Source organism: Camelus ferus, chromosome 4 (assembly GCF_009834535.1).
Source record: "Camelus ferus isolate YT-003-E chromosome 4, BCGSAC_Cfer_1.0, whole genome shotgun sequence".
In the NCBI taxonomy this organism is placed as follows: Eukaryota; Metazoa; Chordata; class Mammalia; order Artiodactyla; family Camelidae; genus Camelus; species Camelus ferus.
In genome coordinates this window covers 33,824,728-33,842,830 of record NC_045699.1, presented here as the reverse complement: position 1 = coordinate 33,842,830, position 18,103 = coordinate 33,824,728, and the positions used below count along the sequence as shown (strand labels likewise).

General features: G+C 42.1%; 1 protein-coding gene and 1 non-coding gene across 4 annotated transcripts in view; one reads left to right on the top strand and one right to left on the bottom strand.

Annotated features, from left to right (window-relative positions):
- Positions 1–18,103, bottom strand: part of PIP5K1B (phosphatidylinositol-4-phosphate 5-kinase type 1 beta) — a 283,779-nt gene that overhangs the window by 145,785 nt on the left and 119,891 nt on the right. The window lies entirely within an intron of this gene.
- On the top strand, positions 1,433–1,504 carry TRNAA-GGC. The gene has a single exon. It is a non-coding gene; the product is annotated as a tRNA-Ala (tRNA).

Below are 18,103 nucleotides of genomic sequence, written 5' to 3'. Positions count from 1 at the left end.
AATACTGCCTGAGATTCTGCTTAATTGTTTTAAGTGCTCATTATGTTCCAGGTCAAGTTATTTGCATTATTGATTTCTCACCATAACCCTATTACGTTCATTTTATAGATGAACAAACTGAAGTTCAGAAAAAACTGCACACCTGAAAGATAAATCCTAGGTCATTTTTCACAAAAGACTATACACTTAAAATGCACAGACTGAAATACCAAAGGATACTGACATATCTTTCAAGAATCTCTATAATAAGATTAAAGTATTGAAGTCAGGGGTGATTTAAAACATTATGCACACTTTCAAGTATGGATTAAGCATTCCCTGCCCATGTGACCTTTATGTCTCAAGATCCAGGATTATATTGCACTCAAGATGTGATTTTCTCCCTACACACCATTTCCAAAATCCTCTTGTCTAAGAACCCCATGCATTTGAACGACGACAACAAAAACCCCAGCCTTTTTCGGAGTGCAGGACTTTCCCATCTGCTTGCAACTCTCTCGATTCCTGTCTAATGGCTTTTCCTTCTTTGCCTCTGGATACTTCCCATCACTGCTCTCTTGAATCACTGTGGTTTTCCTGGTCCCAGAGGCTAAGATCAGTTCCTTCTGTCAGAAAAGCTCCTTAGGTCTCTGGAACAGAAGCAGCATCAAAGCCCAGCTGGACACACGGGCTGCAACAGGGATGGAAGGGAACAGTCCCTGGCCAGGAGCTGCCAGTCATGGAGGTGAATGTGATGGACTAACAGGGGCCAGTACCTCCCGCTGCATCCCAGAGAAGCCCTACTGTGGGGCCCTGGCTGCCTAAGATGATTCTGCTTTCACCACAGCTCTGGGTTGCTGGATAAGCTTCTCCCAGATCCTTTTCACAGCACCATGCCACTATCTTGCTGTTCCTGGCTCTCTCCCTGCCCTTACCTAGAGCTGGATGCTGGGGGTGCAGGACAAGGCCCAGACACAAATGAAAAGACACTTGATTGGAGCCTCTTATCTCTGCCACCAACCAGCTTTTCAGCCAAAAGTAGAAAAAGGGAAGAAAAAGCATTTATAGACAATGACCACTGCCCTCATTTCATAAGGCCCACCACACTCATGAGTAAACATGAACAGACACTTGGGGATGGCAACAGGCAGAAAAATCTGAGTATGGGGCCCCTTCTGCTACCGGGGGGGGGGGGGGCTGTGAGACTGAGACAGTTAATGATACCACTGGGCCTCAGTTTCCTCCTCTATAAAGTGAAAGCCTTTGACTAGATGATTGCTGAAATTTCTTCCCCATCTAAAATTCTGTAAGTCTACTAATTTCATTTATTTTTCAGTCTATGCTGTCATCAACCAGAAGTCACTTGTTTTCCAAGGTTTAACATATCACATTCCAACATTTTCCATCTGCTTTTTGACCCAATCAGAGTCACTCATTAAAACGTATGACATAAGGGGGTATAGCTCAGTGGCAGAGTGCGTGCTTGGCATGCACGAGGTCCTGGGTTCAACTCCCAGCACCTCTATTAAGGGGGGGAAAAACATACAACTTGAAGTAACTGCATTTTGCCTACTTTAGATTACAACTCTTAAAGTAAGTAAGACTAACACTGAGAAATGAGAACAAGGTAGTCATTTCTCACAAGAGAAGCAGGAAGAAACAACTTGGCTTCACCCATATGTTATTTCCAAAAGTGCCAGCTGGGTCACAGCTGAGGGTGCTGCTTATTTCTGTTTCGTCCTTTCCTCTTGAACTCAGAGCATAACTGAATTGATTCTGATGTTGTCTAAGGTCATAAAAGTTGGTATCAGTTAGCAACAGCTAACTACCCAGTTCAGGATTCTTCCCACAGGAGCTTGCCACCAGACTCAGATACCTTTCTGGACTGTCAGGTGATGTGGCTGTTCTCAGGAGGTCCCTCAGAACATCCTGAACTTGATCCCCAAACACCAGCCTTTCAGTGGCCAAGCTCAAAATGGACCACAGACACAGCCCTAGCTGACAGATGACCTGCTACTACAGTGAAAGTGTCTGACCCACAGTCCATTGCTCAATAGAGGACTGCTTCCTTTCCCTCTCGTTGGTATCAGAGGAAACTGGTGGGTTTCTGTACCCCAGACCTCTGACCCCACACTCTCCAACTATGCTAACCCGTCTGCCATCTAATCACAGTGTCCTGCTCGGTGCTGGCTGAATGACTGAGCCGATGTCATCGGATGGATAAAGACTATCCCAACACTAAGATTCTACGATGCCATGGAGACATCAGGCCTAACGTGGGGGTTCTCCTCCTTTAGGGTCTGCAGTGCCTAACTCTCACGATGTGTATAAGCAAACAGTTTTCAGTATACAAATTTCTGTGTTACGTTTTCTTACGTGTTCCTTGAATCTGCTGTGGAAAAGGCCTGGCTGATTCCTGACCTTGTCTTGACCTCCAATAGCCTCTACCTGTCTGCTGACCCACAGCTCTAACTTCTGCGCTTTCAGGTCTACTTTCATATGGCCTGTTCCTGTGTACAATTCTTTCCCCCTTCTTCCAGCACCAGTATCCAACACTTGGCTTTAGGTAGCTATGTGGAGGGTTGCTTAGGAGCAGCCTGGCTTGTGAAATAGACATACCTGGTGGAGTATGTGGCTTGGGGGTAATTTCAACAGTCCGGCTGGGTAAGAGAGTAGCTTTTCCTAAGAGGAGCAGTGTCTCACTGTGAACTGAAGTGAATGAAAGCAACCACCACCAATCAGGGCTGCCAGACAAAAACGCAGGTGGTCCTGATGCCAAGCACCACAGCCACGCATACTGACGGGTCTGCGTGGTCAAGGAGTGTTGTTTTCAGGAGAGGGAAACCACCTGCCACCAGACCTACAAAATGAGCACGTTTGGAAATATCTATCTTTCTGTCTCATGATTTAATTTGTTTGGAATTTATTCACCTGGTAATGGAGGAAAACCCCAAACAAAATGGAAATTTTCTTTCAAAGAGTCAAAAGGGAACAAGGAAATACAAGTCATTTTTCTTACACTCAGTGCCCAGGTAGAGCACAGTGTACAGGCAGGGCTCTGGGTACCTCTTCACCACTTCTTGCCTCTGCAGACCCTTCCCTGTTTCAACGACTCCTGCCACAGTAGACTTTACCAAGACTTGACCAGGCTGAGTCCTGATTCCTCACCTGCCATAGGGTTCCTTGATTGGGCTGTTTTTGTAAAGAATGGATAAGGTAAGGCATTCCTTAGTCTTCATATTCTTAATAATATTCTTTAATACCATGTATGGTTTTCCAAATTATATCATGACCCCCAAACAACAATACATCTAAATTCTCAACATTTACAGATACGAAGAGCAGAGGGAAGCTGACTTTTGATGCTAGTCACTGAGAACAGAGGTCTGAAAGAGAATGCACAGGGGAAGTTCTGGGAACTTATTCCCTTACCCACATGGACTAGAGAAATTTCCCCGAGCCATATACTATACTGGTATATTTATTCCACAAGCTACGCTGTTTCTAAGTTAACCAACTCTACACGGCCTTCTAAAACCAGGTATCAGGTCACAGATTTCCATAGGCCAGGGTTTCTCAACGTTGGCACCAGTCTCTGACATGTTAGACTGGGTATTTCTTTGCTGTGTATGTGGGGACTGTCCTGTGCATTGTACAACGTTCAGCAGCATCCCCAGCCCCTACCCACTAGATGCCAGTAGCACCATTTTTCCTAAGTGTGATAACCCAAAATGCATCCATATATTGCCAAATGCTCCCTGAGGGGAGGGGGACAAACCTAACCCTGGCTGAAAACCACAACTTCATCTAAGTGCAAAACTCTCATAATATACACCAAAATAAACCACCCGCCTACCACCCTAGAGGTGAATGTATCACACTGATGCTTATTTTGTTGTCCGCACCTATGGCATCCATGTCAACAGAATGCCTTGTACATTGGGTTTACCAAGAACAATGTTTTAAAGTTTCACGCTGGTTTTAATTTACGTGTTGTTGCATCAAGCCAAGCACAAAACCTAAGTACTGCAGTGATTTAAAAACAAAAAGCCAGTGAGGGAGAAGCAGGATGCGAAAGTGCACTGTGTTCACATTTGTTCTGATGGCTGGCCCTTAAAAATGCAGTTGGCAAGCCTGCCTGCCCTCTCTGCCTACCTGCACATGTACACACAAACACAGAGGCTACTGTGTCCTCCAGCAGATGGCTCTCTAGTTCTCAAGGGTAAACCACACAGGAGGTATTCTGGCCATCTGCTCATGAGAGAGGTCCATGGAGAAATGGACAGGAAGGGCATCTCTGGGGCAGACAGCTTGGTCTGATCACCCCAGGGCAGCCGTCAAAGGTGCTGGTGATGAGTGCAGTGCACTGAGAAAGGCTGAGGGTCCAGAAACTTCCAACCTAAGCTCCACTCTGCTTCCTGTACTCAGCACACTCTTGGCCAGAGACTTGAGTATTTGGGCTTCTATCTCCTCACATGTTAATGAACAGTTTTATCAGAGGCATTTCCAACTCTAACAGTTTCAGTTCCTAAGAATATAATGCAGACAAATGTCACTTCCACCCACCCCACAATCCTTCTTTCTAAATTAATCACTGCTGCTAGTTCCACCTCAAGTGTTGATGACTATTCTCAACTCTACAGCAACTGCAAAAATGCACAAGATACCCAATGACTTTCAAGAAAAAGGACTAATCCTATCATCAGAGATGATGACCTGTTTCTATTTTTGGCCCACGATTAAATCTCTGCAGAGATAATGTTCCATTTTCAAAGGACTATTAAAAAGATCCATTCAAATTATCCAAACTATGTGTTGAAAGATGGAAAATACCAGTCCCATGGTACATATGAAGTCATCAGAGTATTTATAGCTCTTGAATCCAACCTAGGGATCATTTGACTCTATATCCCATGTAGAGATTTTCCATGTATCATTTCCTTCTTCCAGACATGCTTCATAAACATGACCTGCTCCTGTAAACACCAAATAAATCACATGACAAATGGTACTGTGGGAGATGCATAATGATACCGGAAATGAAGGACACCATCTATACTATCTCCAGCAGTGAGCTCAACATTTGATTTTCAAATTTGTGGTCAAAGACTGACTGTCTCATGTTACAGTAGTAACAGGAGCCATATTTGCTTTTCAATCACATGGAAGAACGTCAGAAGCCCAGTTTCTCACCCCTTGTAAAATGATCTCTTATCTATGTAAATTTATTATAGAAAGAGTTGGGTCCTGGAGATGTGTTTATTATGCTTTTTGATTTGAGGGAAGGAGTTAAACAGAAGGAAGAGGGGAAAGAGGGAAGAAATACAGACAGGAGATAGTCTCCACATCTCAGGATTTCACCAAGGTCTACTGAGAGTCCCAGACAAACTGACAGTACATGATAAAGGGCTGACAAAGTGCTCTAGCTGCACAGAGGAGGATGCTGTTAAATTATGTTAAGGTAGACCCCTAAATGTGTCCATGTCCTAATCCCTAGGACCTATGAAACCTAAGACTATGTTACCTTAGAAGGCAAAATGTTATCCTACAAGGTTACAGGGGCAATTAAGGATGCTAAAACAGTTGGACTTGAGGAGATTGTCCTGAATTATCCAGATGGCTCAATGTCATAACATGGGTCCTTAAAAGTGAAAAAAAGAAGAGACATAAAGAGAGGGTGAGGGAGATGTGAAAAGGACTCAACTCCATGGCTGGCTTTGAAGACAGAGAAAGGGGCCACAGATCAAAAAATATCAGTGGCCTCTAGCAACTGGAAAAGCTAAGGACATGGATTCTCCTCTAGAACTGTCAGAAAGGAATGTAGCCCTTTGGGACACCTTGATCTTAGCTCAGTGAGGTGTGTACTAGATGTCTCTCATACAGAACCGTAAGGTACTAAACTGGTATTGTTTTAAACTGCTAAGATTGTGGTAATTTATTTCAGCAGGGAAACTAATGCATATATCAGTTTTAAAACATTCACTCTCAATACTTTCAGGTCCTGTCTACCTGGGGCAGCCCAACCTTTTCACTCTTTGTCCCACCAGCCCCCAAAGGATGAAACTATTTACAAACAGAATGATTTACTTGGACCTCTCTGGAGTGGTTTGTTACTCTTCCTTTTTAAGGCCAATGTCACAGTTGCCTCAGCTCACAGTAAACTGAAACATACTGAAGTCAGACCAAGGGGATTCACTTTTGATTGAGTATCTCCTTTTTTAAACTCAATACTTACAAAAAATTATTTCCAAGGCACTCTTCACAGCTAATTTGCACTAGGTTAAAATTAGGAGATTGGTTTGTATCTCTGTGATAGCAGTGTATGGCACAAAACAGGCCCTAAATGACCACTTGTTGAATGAATGAATGAACACATGGGTGATGGGTTTGACATGGAAGAGTACATCTGGCCTTCTGGATGGGGAGACAGTCTCTACAAGACCTCTTTGTACTATAGATGACTGGTTGGACCCAACAGGAACACAGAACTCTGGTCTTTCTCCTTTTCTTTCCATACCACCACTCTACATCTTAGATGCTGGTTATGTCAGGATTCCCCCAGACTTGAAGAGCAAGTGGGTTCAGGACACAGTGCCATGCTTTATCCACACTTAGGTTTACTTTAAGTTTATTTTCTTACAAGATTGTCCGGAAAGTCTCACAAAAGATTTTTTGATAATTTTCTGGTGTATTCACTCTCCCTGGACCATAGAAAAGGGGGGGGGGATCTCCACTTTTTCCCATAGAGGACTAATCTTTTTTAAACCCATAGAGTCATTTGAGGTTCTAATCCACAGGGTATTTTAGAAAGGGTGGGAAAATATGCAGGATATCAACTGCCTTTGCACCAAAGGAAAACCAGGAGAGACTCTCTTGAAATAGATGAAAAATTAAATGGGACACTTTCTCCACCTTTCACCACCTTCTCTTTCACTTTTCCACAGCATCTGGCATGCCCTTAATAAAGCAATTTCTGCAAGGGATGATCACAGATCAAAAACAAAAACAAAAAAACATTAAAAAAAAAAACCCAAGCAACTTAAAGAGCATTTAGTTGTCATCCACATCCCCAATTTTACCAATGAAGAAGCAGAAGCCCAAATATAATATGAAATTACATTCAAAAGTAAAACAGAGATGAGTAACGATGAATTAAAAAAGATGAAAAAAAAGTCCCCCCTTTCCTTTCCCAAAACACAATTTCTGAGGAAGAATGATTTCAACAACTTGCCTAACCCGGAAGAGCTTGCAAAAAGCATTAAATCGTAGGATGACTTCCACACAGATTACTCCAGTATGGGGGAAAGATCGGCAGGCCTGTAAGAAGAAATTCTAAAAATTGTCCCAACTATACAGAAATAATACAATTACACTGTCCATCTGGACTGATACCAAATCTAAATTAAATAATGTTTTATGGAAAACATGGTTTTATAGTTTTCTAGTACTTAGAGTATCTCAAAAATAAAACTATTTTTCAAATAACTGACTTTCCTTGGTCTGTTTAAATCAATTTTATAAAAAAGGCAATATCCAATTAAGGTTTTAAAAAAAATTTTAGTAAAATTAGAGTCAGGAAAAAACTTTCTCAGTATAAAAACCAATTCTTGAGCTAAGTAACAACATTATACTATTGGAAGCACTGGAGTAACACCTTCCAAATATATTTAACCAAGGGACGCATCCACTAAGAGCATGTGTGGGCCAAAGAGAGTACTCTGAAACAGTCCAAGAGCCATTTGTCCTTTAAAATCATGAACAAGACAAGGCTGTCCTTTTATCACAAAGATTCTTTGATGTTACCTTGGAAGATCAGGCTTTACAAGACAAGAAAACCAAATACAAAATTTTGGTTAGAAGGAGAAAAATTATAATTTACAGATGATATGATTGCTAACTGCAATACCCAAGAATCTATCACTGACCTAGTGGAATAGTTTTAAAAGATCAAGTTGGCAGTGTATAAAATAAACTCACAGAAATCAAGACCTTACACATTTCCAGCTGGAAAATGCAATGGGGAGGGGGGGGAAGAGTCCTATCACAACAGGAAAAAAAAAAAAAATCCCAAAATAGTAACAAAAAAATCCCACAGAAGTTACTCAGGAGTATATTTAACCAGAAATAGGTACAAAAAGCTGTACATAGAGACAGACACGTTGTAATTGATTGTACTTCATTTTAAAAAATTTACTGAGGAGTGTAAAAGATAATAGATATACAGACATTTTATTCTTAGCAGGGAAGACTTAAGAGCCAAAGTTGCTACTTCTCCCCAAATTCATGAATAAATTTGATATAATTTCAAAAAAATCACAATAGAAAACCTTTCAGAAAAAATGACCTTATCATTCAAAAGTTCAATTAAAGGGATAAATATAAAAGCATCACCAAGAAATTTCTGAAAATTAAAAGTACTATGGGAAGTCTTGCATTATGAATGCTACCATTAAAATAAGTTATTACTAGTACAAAACTAGGAAATGAAAGCAAAGACAAAAGCTTTAAGGAAAACAGGAAATCTGACTTTATAAAACCTTGGGTAAAAAAAAAACTAAGTACAATTAAAAGATGCATTTAAAACCAGAAAAACCTTTGTAACAAAAATGCAAGCCCTTTAATGTATAAATAGCTCTTAAAATAGATATTCCTCAAAAGACGACATACAGGAGAATAAAAATCATCTGAAAAAAAAATGAACTCAAATTAAAATGAAAATTAAGGCATTTTTACCTATCTTATTGGCAAAGATTTTTAAAAAGAATAGTACTTAGTGTTGGTGAAGACCTGAGAAAACAGGCACTTCCCTGAATAGCCAGAGGGTAATAATGAGATAACTGTTCGAAAGGTGATTCAGTAATAGCGCTAAGATATCCAGACCCTTTACCTTGGTTCCATGAGATCAGGGGCCAAGTCCCTTATATTCACTGCTGTGTTCCTGCTGCCAAACACAAGCAGGTGCCCAGATTTATCTACTGAATGACAGCACATAAGGAAATAGGCATTCTAATGCCTTAGAAAGCTGAGAACAAAGATTCTACCCTGCCTGGGCCATTTGCTGCCAAATGCTGTCTGGTCCAGGTGACTGCTAAGGATAAGTTTGGATCAATAAATAGAAAGGGTACAGATGGTTGTAATGTTTGCTATTCCAGAGTAGATTATTAGTTTAAGTTTCTCCTTCAGGGGGCTGGAAGCCTGAGGGTAAAAGGCTACATGGCCTGGTACCCACATTTGGCCAGGCTCTGCCTTGAGCACCAGCCACTGTATGTCCCTGAAAGGATTCTGGGGGCCAGGGGATGCCCCATTGCTATGTGCTGTATCTGGTTCTGCTCTGTGCAGTCACCTGGCTTCTGGCAAGGTAGCTTTTCCTTGGCTAGAGCCATCAGGAGTTTTATCACACTGTTTAGTTTCTTCCCACCCATCTGTAAACTCAACTGAAACGATTCAAGACCTCCATAATTCAAAAAATATACATTAAAAAATTAGCAATATATATGTCACTGGAAGTATCCAATAGGCTTTAAGAAACTTGTTTGAAATTAAATAAATGAATGAATAAAGAGTGTGGAGATAAACATCATGGCAGCTTAAGTGGCATATCCCAAATTCCAAAAGGAAATGGAAATTTGGGACATTTTTATATGTAATATTTCTTGAAAAACAGGATTTCATCTTACCAAGCAAAATCTCAGCTTCCATCCTTTGATTTTGTTCACAAATGCAACTTCACTGCTTCAGAATGTCTTCTGTATTTACAACTTTAAGACTCTCCTAATTTATAACATTACAGTTAAATCCAAATTAAATGTTCCATGGAACACAGAAGGAAAGGGAATGCTGGAACGGATGTGTCTTCAAGTTTAAAATAATTAAGTTAAAAATAAGGAAATAATCTTAGGGGAGGGTGTGCTGACTGTGCTGCTTAGTTTTTTCCATGATTTTCTTAAAAATGCATGTCATACAAAGCCGGACATTTCCCGTCAACCCCCACTTCCTTCCTCCTGCTGGCTTCAGTGACACACCTTCACAACATTCTACTGCACTGTGTCCTTGGAGAAAACGATATTTCATTTCCCCAGGAGAATTCCACTGGCCCAGGATGAGCCGCTAGAGATGTAAAGGCAGAGAGAGATCAGGGGAGAGGATTCTTGAAACCCAAAATAGTTTTCTCAAACTATTTCAGACACTGGGAGATGGTAAAGCTACAACAGAAAACTTCAAATTTTTATTTAATATGTTGGAAAGCAAAGAAAACATTTTCCTCTTCTGGACACAGGTTTTTTTTGCTTTGTTTTGCTTTGTTTTTTTTCTAAAGGTTTCTTTAGTGAACAAAAGTTAGATTTCCTTTTGCCCAGAATCCCACTGCTTTTGAAAACAATCTGTCAATAGTAGGAACTGCCACCAGGAGAGGAAAGAGTCTCAAGCTACGTGGGATTCCAAATCTGAGCAGTGTCCCAGTATGGAGAAGGTGGGAGTAATATCCGTTCCTTCACTAAGTACTGAGTTTTACCCAGTCTGCCAAGTCCTCGTCCTCATGGGGCTTAAGTTCCATTGTGGGTGAGTGGGGATCCGGCAACAACAGTAGAGATCTGATACCTGTACAGCCAACTACCATCTTCCAAGTGCCTTCTCATACATCCTCAGATCTAACACTCAAACCATACTATGGTACTGCTATGTTCAGACATTAACTGTCTGGCATGAGGCCGACTTCATAAAGAGCAGAGCAGCCTGACTGCCCTGGCCACACTCTCTTCACACCCACTGCTGGTGGGGAAGGCAGGAGGAGAAGCGCTCTCATTGCCACCTGTCTTTGGATCCTGAGGGCAGCGTTAAAGTCTGCACCTCTCCATGATTTTGCGAGGGATGTAGCTGCTTTTAAAATTGCAAAGTTATTATTTCCTCTCACTCTTTTTGAAAGAACAAACCTGAAAAATCATCAATCCTGTTTCTTTTATGTCACCAAAAAAAAAAAAAAGGGTGTTTACTATGCTGCTGTGCTAGAGAAATGGGCTGCCAACCAACCCCGAATCCTGATCTCCCCTGAACATTACAGGCAGCTCTCCAGGGGCAATCTTTTACTGGACCAACAGTTACAAAGAATAGAACCTTATGTGACAGAGTGGGGAAAAGAACACCTTTTAAAATAGTTACTGCATGATCCAGAAATCCCACTCCTGGGCATGTAGCCGGAGAAAATTCCAGTTCAAAAAGATACATGTACCCCAATGTTCACAGCAGCACTATTTACAATACCTAAGACATGGAAGCAACCTAAATGTCCATCGACAGATGAGTAGACAAAGAAGCTGTGGTGTATTGCTACAAAGGAATACTACTCAGCCATAAAAAGAATAAAATAATGCCATTTGCAGCAACCTGGATGGACCTAGAGATTATCATCCTAAGTAAGTCAGACAAAAACAAGTATCATACACCACTTACATGCAGAATCTAAAAGAATGACACAATGAACTTACAAAACAGGAAGAGACTCACAGACATAGAAAACAAACTTATCGTTACCAAAGGGGAAAGAGGTGGGGAGGGATAAATTCAGAGTTTTGGATCAGCTGATATATACTACTATACATAAAACAGATAAACAACAAGGTCATACTATATAGCACAGGGAACTATACTCAGTAGGTTGTAATAATCTATAATGAAAAAGAATATGGAAAATAATATATATATGTATGTGTAACTGAATCACCATTCTGTACATCAGAAAGTAACACAACATTGTAAATCAACTAACTATATTTCAATAAAAAAAAATCATTGCTGAAGCTCTTCCATAAGTGGCTGCTCATAAACGATCTGTAGAGTGTAGACAAGGGACATGAGGATGCCATGTCATTAACAGCCAACTTTCAGACACCCATACAGTGACCCACAACACAGGTGACCACTATCATCTCTGAACAGAAAAAGCCAAAGGAACTGAACAGAGCCGAGTGGAACTCTTTCAAAGTGGGCTTTGTACAATTTGAACATTCAAACCCCAAATTCCATCCCCTTCTTTGTCACCTCCCTCCCCCTCCACATACCTCACCTCTAATTGCAGACCTGGAGCCGTAGGCTCAAGAACATATCTCTCTGGAAAGTCTGTAACAATCTTAGAATTCAGAAGAAAAAAGCGATACATCTCTTGAACGCTATGAGTCAGGCACGGTGTGGGGCCCTATGGATGTCAAGATAATTGGGCAAGGCCCAGGCTCTCCAGCTCTCAGTGCAGCCGGCAGGACATAACTGCAAACAATTATTACAAAACAAAGTCATCCATGATATAATAGAGGCAAGTGCAGGGCACTGAGGGAGGCCTGGGAAGCAGTGACTACCAGTCACCGTGTGGGAGCCTGGGGAAGGGCTGTGATAGAGTTGTTTCTGGAATGAAGACGTTCAGCATGCCATATGAACAGCATGGGCAGAGAGGACCAGGGATGGACACATTCAGTGGGGCTGAAGTCAGGTGTGTGTTGAAGATGTTAGCAGGAGATGGAGTAAGACCTGCCCAGTGGGGGATGGACTACAAAGGATTCATGTGCTGTGCCCTGGGGTGTGGGCTTCCTGCAAGTAACAGAAGGCCAATGAAGAGTAGGAGGGAATGACTTGGCCAGCTTTGTTTATCTTAGGAATCTAACTCTCCAGCGGAGGTTCTTAGGAGGTAATACCAACACATTGTTTTCTTCAGTCCTGGGGCCCCTCTTCTCTGTCTAGCTCACCAATTTCTGTGGATCTACACCTGGACTAACTGAAGCTGAACCTGGACCCTTCCCCTGCAGTCCAATTCCACACTTCCAACTACCTACTTGATTCTCTCCTTCAATGGCTCACGGACACCCTCAAACTAGCACATCCAAATTGGAGGACATGATTTTCCCTTAAAAATACGTTCCCGCATTGTTCCTTTCCATCTCTATAAATGGCCACCACATCCACCCAGGTGTTCAAGTTAGATCCTGGGCTCACCTGTCATTCCTGTCACGCCCTCACCCCCTCATGCACCCATGTCCAGTCCATATTAACCCTGAAGTCTACCTTGAACTTGTTTCCCTTCCTTCTTCCTCTTTCTCATCTACCACCTTAGCTTGGGCCACCACCTATTTACACCCAAGGTTTCTCAAGTTAGCATTATTGCCATTTGGGGCCAGACAATTCTTTGTTTTGGGGACTATCCCTGTACATTGTAGGATGTGTAGCAGCATCCCTGGGCTCTAGCTGCCAGATGCCAGAAGTGCCTCCTCCCCCCTGTTGTGACAGCATCATCTAATGACCCTGGAGGACAAAAGCCACTGCTCTCAATTCACTCTGCATCTCTCTTCCATGCTCGGTACCCTCCATCACACTGGACTCCCCTTCAGTTCCTTCAAGGTGTCACCTCACTCCTTCCTGCCTCCAGGGCTCAGCAGATGCTGTTCTATCAAGGATGTTCTCACTTCCACTCTTCTGTTAGCTGGCTCCTTCTCAAGCTTGTGACCTCAACTCTGTGTCACCTCCTTAGGCTCCCCTGAATACCTTGTCTAAAAGTCAGCACCCAAGCCTGTTTATTTTCTTCAGAATACTTTTAAAGGTAGTAATAATTTTATCATGTTGACTTTTTCTGGTCTGTTTTTCCCACAACAATGAAAGCACGATTAGGGCAGAGATTACGTCTGTCTTGGCCTCTGTCCTACCTCCAAGGCCTAGCTCAGTGCCAAGCTAAATAAATAGCTGTCAACTGAATAAATGAGTGAACACATGGACATGCAACCAAGTGTACGTCTGATAGCCCAGGCACTGACTACACTCTTAAAAAACGACAAAGCTACAGTACGAAAAATTAGGTCAGGAGAATGAGAATGTCACCTAGACAGCCTGTATTTCAGCTCTGTACTCGAAAACCAAATGCCCCGATTCATAATGCAAAGTCGATGGCAGTACATCTTTGATGAGGAGAAAGCACAAGCCAAAACGTAAGAGCAGTTCATCTTGTCTCCACTAGGAAATAAGCACAGTTAGACCCTATGATTGAACCCAATTCTTTATATTCCTTATAAGTGGACCCAACTTTTATACCTGGGTGTCTACGTGTATTTATGTATCAGGAATTGAGCAAAACAGATTCAGGAGGACAGAGAATCTCGGTATTACAGTCCCCAGAGACCACGACCACCCTCTTTTTCTTCTCTCCTTAGGGATGGGCTGTGTCTCAGGGCGATGGCTTCTGTGCACAGGGTGAGCTGCCTCATCTTCCTTTCATAGGAGAACAAAAGTCTCAGAACTGAACTCGCCAGAAAAGACAGGTGTGCCACCCAGGGTAGGGGGACTTGATTCCAAAAGGGGCAACTAACTCCCCAAGTAGTCACCCTTTGACCCAATGCTTCCTTTATCAGATCTTTTTAGCTATTAAGCAGATTATTAGTGAGTTATATTACTCCTCCTGTGACAGTCTACCAAACCGTTAGCTTTTAAAATATATTCTCCTAATGTGACAGCTCAAAATATGTCACCCTCTCCAAGCAGATCTCATCCTTCACTGCCAACCTAGGTTCTGTGGTCAAGAATGATTCTTGAAATGATGACTTTGTCATTTTATTTCCAGTGTTCTGCACTGTGCCCCTAAAGGATCGATTTGTTTTTCATTTCAGAATCACTATGCACTTGCTAGAAAAAAGTATTCTTGAGGTTACAGTTCAGATTCTATACTCAATGAGACACTTTGGAAGAGGAAAGCCGGCTTTTGAACCACTGAATTAGGGAAATCATGCTTTAAAATTGTTGAGTTCTGTTCATATCTCCAGTTTCAAAGATGGCTAGGTTTATCTGCGCTGCTACCCTCTAATATTCTACCAGACAATTGAGAATTTTCCATTTTAATGTCATAGGCACCACAGTGTTCAGAAGAGAGAGTACTGGTTAGTGTCCATCAAACCTTAGTGAGAGACACTTGGGGTTAAAATCCCAGCCTTACTCTGCCACTTACTTGTTGTGTGCTCTGGAGCAGGTTACTCAATCTCTCTGTGCCTCAGTTTTCCCATCTTTAAAATGGGAATAAGAGTATTATCTATCTCATAGGGTTGTTATAAGAGTAAATGAACTAATAACTCTAAAGTGCTTAGAATGGTGGTGGGCACATGCTAAGCACTTAGTAAATGTTAGCTCTTAATACTAGCATAGCTTTTAAAATGCTTCTAATTAGTAATAATTATACTTTAATTCGCTGAATTAATAGGTCTCTGGCTAGAATAAACCCAATGAAATTTGTAAGTAAAACTCTTCCAGCAACCAATGATTTCAACTTCATAAAACATCCAAAATTCTGAATGAGCACATGGCACATAACCTATTAGTGTCTGTGAAGTAGATATAAGCCTAGAACGTAACATACATTGCCTGTCTTCTTTTTGAGAATGCAGAATGAAGAATTCCAGAATTTAAAATTTCTAGAGCCATCTTTAAAAATCCTTGTTAAGTATCCAGGCAAGGGAACTTGGGTGGCTAGTGAGAAAAATGGTCAAGCCCTAAGCACTGGGACAAGAGCCCGCTGACCAGATCAGAACCCTGCTGGCCAAGCTGTGCAGGGATGTGTGCAGATCGCCTGCAGATATTAACTCTTTTAACTTGAAAATAAAAGCCCCATTGTGTCCTGAGAGCAGGAGCTACAGCTCCACTGGCTGCAAAGGCTGGGAACCCCAGCCTCCCAGCCCACTGGGAACACCAAATGCAACGATACAGTGGTTGCTGCTGCCCCGAAGGAAGCTATGCAGCAAGTTCGAGGTGTAGAATTTTATTCCCTAGAGTCAGTGTTTGTTTTGAGGGGTTTCCATGGGTTAACCAGAATGCAGAAGTGTAGTAAACCTGGGTGACTTAACATACAGATGCTCCCTCCGAAGTGAATGCTTAAAGAGGCCACTTAGAAATGAGCAGTTCAGGGAAACACTCGGGGGTGGAGGGGAGAGGGCTGGCTTCTCTTATTCAGAAGCTGCTGATTGTCTGTGGTTAATTACCTGCCACTTCTTGCTTGTCAGTCATAAAGGCAAATTTGAAATCACTTGCTTTAGGACTTTTCAAGGAAGAAGACAGATGCACAGGTAGTCCTCTACAGAATCTTAGGAATTTGGAGGGAAGATCTGTCCAAAGGGGTGGGTGGCAATGGTATATGATGATATGTACCTCTAAATCAAATGAGATTATTGAAAAACTCCCCTTCTCTCAACAATGCACCTCATCTCTTTGCTGCTGAATTTTAAAAGCATAAAGGCGGCCCATCAGTAGAAGCATATCTTTCTCTCTTACTTTCAAAGCTACTGCTGTTGGAAAGGGAAGAATGTCTTGCTCCAGCCCTCACCATCTACTGTCCAATGCCCAGGCCAGACCAGAGCCTGCTCCAGGATGCTAAGTGACGGGTCCCTTCATGATCCCAGCACTGGGGGAAGCAATTACCCTGGCTACCGTGCTCAGTTCTAACAGAACTAATCTAACTGGAAATCAGAGGCTGAGGGATCTTAGTTTTGCTACTACTACAGTGACTTACTCAATTGGTATTCTAGTTTTCCAGGATGTGTTTATATCATTTGATTAAGTCATCAAGTCGTTAAGTCATTTGATACTCACAGCGCTGTGAGCTGGTCAAGGTAGGTATTAACTACATTTTGTCAATGAGAAAAATTAAGATTCAGATCAATTAGGGAAAATGCCTAAGATTGCACAACTAGTATCTGAAAGAACTGGACTCACCATCTACCCTCCACTCAACAGGGTACTTAGGTTTGGCTGAAAAACCTTGTTACTGCTAACATTTTGATAATTCTTTGTTGTGGGCTCTGCCCTGGGCACTGTAGGACACAGCACTGCTGCCCTGTACCTCGTAGATGCCAACAGCACCAACCCTCAAGTCGTGACAACCAAAATGTACCCAGATGTTGCCAAATGTTCCCTGAGCACTGGTTGAGAACCACTAGGTTAGGGTGTTTTGGATTAAGGTGAATTAGGAATGCCAAAGGATCACTCTTCCTACAGACCAACGTAGTTGCTACTGATGACAATAGCTGCTCAATACAAAGACTAAGATGTCTCTGTTAAGCTACAGAGTGTTGTTCCACCAAGGCGGAAAGCAAGGGTCTTATTTCTGAAAGTGGTGGCTTTCTAGAAGACTGAAGGAAAGGAAGAGTGGTCAAAGCTTGGGACACATGCCAACCTCCTCCCCTACTTCCTCCTATCTTAAAATGTTATTTATTCAATTTTTGAATAGGCAAAACATTCATATGGTTCAAAATTAAATATGCATAAAATGTATATACAGAAAAGCTTCCCTCAACTCAAGATTCCCACCACCCAGTTCTCCCCAGAGGCAGCCAATGTTGACAGTTGCCTGTGTGTCTTCCCAGAAATGTTTTATAAAAGACCTTGTATTTAAAGAAATACTTCCTCTTAGATCAAAGTATCACCAAGCCATTACTTTACTCATGTTTAAAAAGTCATAAAGGACATCTTTCCTATCAATGTGGTAAGAGTCAAGCATTGTTCCTCCCAACTCATCATCGCCTGCCTCTGCTGATAGGGACACTGGCTGAGACAATGGATTTACATGGCAACCAAGGTCTTAAAAACAAAAACAAAATGAAAAAAAAAAAAAAAACCAATATAAACTAGGGAACTTGAGTGAGTACCCTGACTGTGTCCTAGGCTGGTCAGTTTCCTACTAGTTCATTCTGAGTGCTGTCATCAAGTGTGGCTGCCATGGTAGAAACCAGTTAATGAGATTCAGGGCACACCTGAAGTTGGGGTGTTGGTGCCAAAGGTGGGCCCTCCAGCACTACAGCAGCCCGTGGTAGTCATCATAACCAGAATCTCCTAGTCGGGGCCTGTGGTGGGCAGGCCCAGGATGGAAGGAGAAGTAGAGGAGGGAGGGGCGACAGTCCTGAAATGACAACTTTTGGAAGGAGAGGTGAGAGAGGAAGAAAAGAAAATAGTGGCATTAAAAATTTCCCACACCAGTCTATGGCCAGCTGGCTGGGAAACACCAATCAATTCTGATGGACAAGTCACAAAATTAGGATGTCATATGGCTCGAGCTTTTAATCATCTTCCTGACAAAGAACTGCTGGGTGACCTGGGACAAGCTATTGAACCATGCTGA